The sequence below is a fragment of the Trifolium pratense genome, linkage group LG4 (genome assembly GCF_020283565.1).
Source record: "Trifolium pratense cultivar HEN17-A07 linkage group LG4, ARS_RC_1.1, whole genome shotgun sequence".
Classification (NCBI taxonomy): Eukaryota; Viridiplantae; Streptophyta; class Magnoliopsida; order Fabales; family Fabaceae; genus Trifolium; species Trifolium pratense.
The window spans coordinates 28,669,536-28,677,290 of NC_060062.1; the positions used below are offsets into that span (position 1 = coordinate 28,669,536).

A 7,755-nucleotide genomic window follows, 5' to 3' on the forward strand; every position below is an offset into this window, starting at 1 on the left:
TGTTAATCTAGATTTTTTGTAGAAAAATATTTCTTATGTAGATGTTAGTGGGAAAAGTGGTTATGAGAAGATGAACAATAAAGTTTTTTGATTGATAATATACTAGTGTTAATCCCGTGCACCGCACGGGTGCAACATGTTTACATAGTATTTAGAACTCGACGTTAATTTGAAAAGAAAAAAAACTTAATTTTTTATCGTTATCAAACTCCAAATGTTTTTATTGACACCATAATTAATTATAAACAATTTTTAGAATGTCTAGATTGACAATATTTTTTTTTAAATCAAAATATTTATAAATGGAAATATTATTAAGCTAAAACTTTGATCTATGTTTGAATCTGAAATCTCACGGTAGTAATTATCATTTTGTCTAAAACCAAATAAAAACTTACATAGTGTTAGAGCAAAAGCATTTAAAAGTCTCAATCACTTTTGATAAAAGTAATAATAATTTATTTATTTTGTAAATATTAAAAACTATAAATAAACTGAACTTAAAGTTAAAGGATAAATGAAAGAAGAAAAAAAAATATGATAAAACAAGTCCAATTGACACAACCTTCACAATCTTAAACTCATATTCATCATTGTCAATTTTCACAGCCTTCACAATCTTTCTTAACATGGACATTACCAATTTCATCATTGAGACAAATTTTCTCTAAGTACCAACTACTTGATCAATCTTGTATTCATGTTTGACATCAACAATTCATAAAGATATAGTTAATTTGTCACATTCTTACAAATTCCCAAGTCCCAACCTCATATCATAAGTTGTATTTCTCTATTCCTCCTCTATTCACCATATGTACTTGAACACTATGTATTCAGCTTCTTCCAAATCAACCGGGAAAAAAATTAAATTAAGACAATCAAAATACATAAAACTTCTACTACCTTTGCAAGAAGCAAGATGAATGGATCTTCACTCACCTAATAGCATAAAATACAATCATAAGTACATGTTCCAAGTAAAGTGGTTGTTTAATATAATAAGATGGCATCCCATGTACTGTTATTTATGATGATGAACAAATATAAAAGATAGATAGCAATAATAAATTAAATTAATGTACTACCTCTTTCTTCATCAATGAAAAGGAAGTAAGAAACTTCATGCAAATATCCTCTTCTTGCACTTCTCCTTTCCTTTTTACAGCAGCCACACATTTCATTGAGTCTAAGGCATTAACTGGGATTCAAAATTGGTAATGTAATTTTATTGGTAAATGTAAATTGAAATTGAACATAAAGCTATACAATATTGAAATTGAAATTGAACAACAGCCACACATTACAAATGAAATTGAAATTGAACATAAAGCTATACAATATTGGTAAATGTAATTTTATTTCAGGAAATAGCTAGCAACCCATTTTATCCAATGTGTTCTAACCACAAAAAAAATATTAATAATGATAAGTTAACTGCTGAATTGAAAATCCAAAAAATAAATAGATCTCGTATTTGCATTATTGGAAAACAAAAATGAAAAGTATTCAGCGACTGCTGGTTCTAAAACCTTAAACAATGTTTCTTTTTCTCCATGAACTGCACAAAAAGTAATATGCCAAAGTTTAACAACGCTAAAAGAAATAAGTAATCTTAATAAAAACTTACTCATATTAGACATAAACTTATTAGATATGCAGTATAGTATAGTAATCTATTTCAATTAGTCATAAATTTATCAAACCAAATATGTATAGTGTAAAAATTTGTGCTGGAGCAATCTCCCATAAGCAAGTCATTAAAAGTAGTTTACCTACGAGAATGACAAAAGCTCCAAACTCCTTTGTGAAATGCTCGATGACCAAAATCCCCGAAAGCTATAATTTTTCTTCTTTCCATTACTTTTAGCTCCTGCATATTTCAAGCACCAAGAAAGAAATGAATTGATGCAAAAAATTAAAATAGATACGATTTACGAAAATATATAATTACTGAAACACAAAAAGCAATGAAATAAAACAAAATGACCAAAAGTTTGAGACCTTTATGAGTTCTAAGAACTTTCTTTCCTAAAAGGGATCAAATTCGTTGAAACACAGAGGAACCAATATGCAAGAAATAACAAACGGTTCTTATGACACTTGATTGCATGTATTACATTTCATTGCATATATAACATTTCATTGCAGAAGATAAAAGTATTTTTCATTGATTCCAAAGACTCTAAATTTCCACTGGATTAGACATCTTAGAAAGAGAAGACGCTAAAAACTAATTAAAAACAAAAACATAAAACTCAACTTCGTCTAGAATTCCATTCTTTTTTATTTAGAATTAGTTAGATCTTAACAAAAGATGTAATGAACCAATAACAAATAAAACTCAAAATGAAGTGTTATTTCATAAATTAAAAAGCCCATAACTGAAGAGTAAATTTCATCAATCTCTCATTCAATGAATTCATTTCTAAAATATTTGAACCATGTTTCTTAGCCCAAAAATATAAACATAACCTACAAAAACAAAAGATAAAATAAATGATTGATGCGTCTTTCCATCCCTTTCTATAATTACCTTACATACATATATGTAGTCAAGCAATTTTCATCTCTCATACCAAACTTTCTGCCATTATTTCCTGTTGCTGAAGAAAAAAATAGAGAAAAAGAAAACAATAAATGAGGAGAAAAAAACCCAAAAATCATGAGAGAATCTCTCTCACCCGATTGTGTTCATGGAGAAGAAATACATTCAATCAAATTAATAGTTGAAAAGAAATTTAGATGAATAACAAACGGGGAAAGGCAAAAAACACCCAAAATGGGGTATCTCCGGTTAACATTTGGCAAGACTTTTGTTAAGAGTATGGATTCTTACCAATAGCTGGAACAATCATGGGATCTGCAGACCAAAACCATCTTAAGGTTAGGAAAAAATTGTCGTCCACTGAATTAGAAAGTGGCATGCAATAAAAAATCAAACATTTGCATCAGCTGATAACATAAAGAGAGATGACAAAAGAATACTAACAAAATACAAATGATGACATTTAAGTAAATATCATAACCAGAAATAAGGCAGTGAGACACTAACAAATTTAATTAATTCGAAGTCATACCCAAAGTTAAGCCTAACAGGAAAAGCAGAGTTATATAATATCATGCATGAGCAACCTAGTTCTCATTTTGAAGTTTATAACAAATATAGCTATAAAAAAAGAATTAGATCCCTACCTAAAACTGTGCTATATGAGTGCAACAATTTTTCCTCTTCAAAATATATCCATATCAATATAGTAAAAAAATAATACTCCATGAAAATCAACATGACATGTAATGAAAATGAACATAACAGTAAGAGTTAAAAATACAGACAATCGAACCCAAACATAAGAATATTAGGCATGCCTCATGAATATTGGAAGGTTTGGATCAGATCATATTTAAATACACAGTTGAAGAAAACTTGAATAACAATTTTTTATTGAGATCAAATTCAACTGGTAAGAATTTTCAAAAAGAAGATATGCAGTTTAAGAACTTATTTAACGTGAAGGAAAAACTCATTTTAAGACCAATCATTGTGCTTTTGCAAATTAACTCCTCCTCTTGGTTGTAAATTTAAACTGAAAAATGCTTAACTTTACCTTCCACAACTCACAATTGTCTTCTAAAGTTGTCCATTGAATCTCGTCGCCTAGTGAATCAAACTTATATAATCATCTATCAATGTATCAACCATTCCAAATAACTCATAATTGAATCAATACTTCAAATTTAATTTAGCTAACAGAATTGTGGAAAATAATGACCCACCTATGGCAAAACTGATATGAAATTGTGTACAAACCTTTAGAATATAGTATTTGCCAGAGATTTTTTATGCACACAAAGAAAACTGTATGTATAGTTAGAAGATTATATCTGAAAAAACCTGTCTAATATTGTTAAAATGATGCATATTATAAAGGCCACAGATAAAGACATTCAAAATTAAGTCCATGACTTATAGTTCTATTGTAGCTACCACAATTTTCCACATGGGCATTTTATCAAACACCTGCAATGCATTTTATCTCAATTACTAATTCTATTTCTATCCCCACTACTACCCACACCCAAAATCAAGTAGTTTAACTAAAATTGATAAATCAAGTAGTTTAACTAAAATTGATACTGGGATAACAACTCACAAATTTTAACAATCTGGCATATAAATTTGCAAAAAGAACAAATATTTCAAGTGCGTGAAATGAGAAGGGAAAAATGTTTATCATGCATAAAAGTTATGGGTAGAAAAAATAAGCATGGAGAAGATGGAACTTTACCAAGAATTGAGATGAGGAATCCTTACAACCCTAACCTTCATTCTCCATGCCTTCCTACATGGATGTAAATCAGAAACCAACTCAAATGAAAAATCCATTACAAAGCAACTTACAATTAAAAGCAACAAAATGGGCTCAAATCCGAAGGATGGAGACATACCAATGATTAGGGTATTTATAAGGTGGATGGAAAACTTGTGTGATGCTGCGATGGAGAAGTAGGTGCTGAGCAAGCATCAGAATCAAAATAAGAATATAAAAGGAATAGAATCAAAATCTTACAGTGATGAAGGACAAAAGTGAGATTCTCAGTTGGAGAGGGATTTGAAAAACGCGCAATTTTCTTGAAGCTACAGCGTCGGGGGACGAGGGAGAAGGTGCTGGGTACGCGCCTCTTTTGCCCCTAACAGTATTATGTGAAGCGGTTTCTATTGTTAATAGATAGGATTGTTTACTGCACTCTAAACTAACCATTTTGTTGCTAAATATTAATTAATAAAATAATTTATGTAGTAAGTATTTTTCTTTTTTTAAAAATAGAATAAAATAATATATACAGTTCTATTTACTAATTTATAATAAAATAAAACAGGCTTTGTGCTAATGTTGAGTATTTTTTCATTTTAATACAATATGTTCCTCGGTTTGAAATTGAGGTGTTTTATATAACGAGAAATAAAATTGGTAACAAAAAATTGAGATGATTTAGCAAATTATTAATGTGAAGAATTATATACGACATAAAAAAAATATATTATGCTATATATAGTAATATAAATATGATATTGTATGTGATCATATATAATTGAAAAAAAAATGAATTGAATATCATAAACATATTAAATTAGAAAATAGATGACAACGAATTAAATTAGAATCTATTATTATATTATTTGGGACCATTTTTTCAAATAAATTTGTACACATGACATTTGTAAAAATGTAAAATGCCAAACTAATTTGTCTTTCTCTCTCCTCTTCTCATTCAATCTCATTCCTCATGCATTTGGCATTTATTGTAATTAATAAAATTAATGACAAAAAAAAAATCTGTCCAAGGCACATAAAAATGTGATTGATCAAAGTTAATTTTCTGGTCATAAAGTCGTGGCAATGCACTAATATGTTTTACGTAAATCAACAACTCATTACATCTAAATGCATTAATATTCTTTCCTTTTTTTTTCCTTCATAATATGATGTTGACTATCAAAAAATCTCTACGTAAAATTGAAAAACTAAGAAACAAAAGTATATAACTAAATAATGATTGATAAAAAAAATATAACTAAATAATTTTTTAGAAAATATTACTTCTATTGTATTACTTTTAAAATTTTTAGAAAAATATAACTAAGAGGCATTGTTACAGTTTTTTTATTTAAAAAAAATCATCTTTTTTAGAAAATTAATCACTTTTAAAAATATTACTTCTATTGTATTACTCACATATTTATTCTTCATATTACTTCCTGATATATCGTCCAGCTCCGTTAATAATATTTATTGGCTTGACCATAAAAGACATGATAATTCAAATAGTTACCATATTTAGAATTTAGAAATAATAATATAGGGAATACGAATTATTATTTTTTGATAAATAGGCTACGAAATTTTAGTGGTACATCTATTCCTTTTAATTGCTTCAAAAAAAGCTATTCCTTTTAATAGTCAATCGGTAGCAATGCACTATTGAGTTATGGAAGCAAGTTTTTATATGGATGGGTGTTGAAGCATCCCTTCAGGTAGGAGGTAGGCAACACTTTACGTTATTTGGCAACAAATTATCCAGTCCATTAGCGTATTGATAGCAGGTCTTAAAATGTTGTATGTATTTAATATGCTTTTTATTGTTCTTTTCTTTTCTTTTCTCTTTTGATAATAAAACGCTGCAATTTATTTGATGATTTATAGTTGTACCATTAGTACTAATAATATGCAAAATTGGACGTTATTAAAAACATTCTATAATCAAATAAGCGATGCAACATTCTATTAATAGCTCTATAGAAAATTCATATCGTTAAAGAATATAATTTTTATCGCAAACATTAATTTTATTATATTTTTATAGTACCGTAAAAATAATATCCAAAGCAATGTTTTATATTGGATTTAACCATTTATTATATTTTATTCGCGGATGAATAGAAAGACTATGAAAATAATGAATTAAGACCAAGATAGTTGCGATTGAACTTGACGGAATCAATGATATTCTTTTCTTAGAGTGGATTAAATTTATTTGATTAGGTTAAGATTATTTTCTGTATCAATTTTTTATTTATTTAGAGAAGACCAATAATAAAGAGGAGGAAGAGAATACAATTATTTTAAGACATTTATACGGGATTTTAAGACATTCTCCTTTTTTTTATTATTAATTTTCCTATTTTCCTATTTTTTTATTTTTTTTATTTGTTATATTTTTTATCGTGGTTATATACTTTTATTTTAAGACATTTATATGGTATTTTATACTTTTACTTATATATTAATACATGGACCTATTTTTTTGTATTTTTATGTGGCTTGTGTTTTTTTATTTTTTTATTTATATATGACCTATTTGTTTTTTTATTTATGTGAGACTTTTGCACATGTATTATTTTGAGGATATACACGCACCTGGCGGTTGAACTATTAATTATCAGAGAATTCTTCCCCTAAGAACAAGATGGTAAATACCAAGCACGGGTAAAAATGCGATTAAAAAATATCATCTTAAGATTAAATTTTTTATAATTAAAAAGAGTTTAACGAATATGCTCTGTCGGTGTAAATTAATTTTACATTGACATCTAATAGGAATCTAAAATTTTTCCATGTCATATAATTGAAATGGGATGTAGTGGAATGATTTGGTGAAATACATGGTTAAAATTGATTAACAGTATAAAATTAGTTTAAAAAAAATGCGATTAAGGGAATTTTGTCACGTGCTTGGCACGAGTCCGAATACTAGGTGAAGGCAACTGTTCTGGTGGATTTTTCTTTTGAGTGTCATGCTTTTCTTATCTTCTTAAAAGACCGAGAGTGAAGAATAATGTTAGGTTTACGAGTATAGCCGACAAAGGCTGTGGTGAATTGGTAGGGACAAATGCATGTTTTATGAGAAGATTTTTCTATTGTATTCTTTAATTACCTTTATCATTTATGTTTTTCTATTGTGTAGGAAAGTATTACTGAACATTTTGTTATTGTTAGTTTAAACTTCACTCAAAACTTCATTGTAGAATGAAAAGGCTTTTATACCATAGTAATGAGTAATAAATAATGTTATTATTGGCTAAAAACTATTGCGTTATATTTCTCTTCTCTACTATAGTAATGGTATGTTTCTCTGATTTTAAGTATATATGCATATTGTTGTATTGTTAACAATATGGATATAATCATGTTGTACACTTCACTACAATTCTAATTTTTTTTCCCCATACCATAGCGTATAATTCAGTTTCAG

The 7,755-nt window shown here is 27.8% G+C and overlaps 1 long non-coding RNA gene across 14 annotated transcripts; it reads right to left on the reverse strand.

Moving 5' to 3' along the window:
• Nucleotides 1-555: 555 nt before the first annotated feature.
• LOC123923616 lies at nucleotides 556-4,737 on the reverse strand. Of its 14 annotated transcripts, none has more exons than XR_006814444.1 (8): nucleotides 4,572-4,737; nucleotides 4,290-4,343; nucleotides 3,609-3,658; nucleotides 2,840-2,863; nucleotides 2,537-2,606; nucleotides 1,776-1,873; nucleotides 1,089-1,201; nucleotides 556-942 (listed from the first exon to the last, which is right to left on the reverse strand). It is a non-coding gene; the product is annotated as an uncharacterized LOC123923616 (long non-coding RNA). The 14 variants fall into 14 exon arrangements; XR_006814448.1 differs by having other exon boundaries at nucleotides 3,609-3,684; XR_006814447.1 differs by having other exon boundaries at nucleotides 2,840-2,908; nucleotides 3,609-3,684.
• Nucleotides 4,738-7,755: the final 3,018 nt, after the last annotated feature.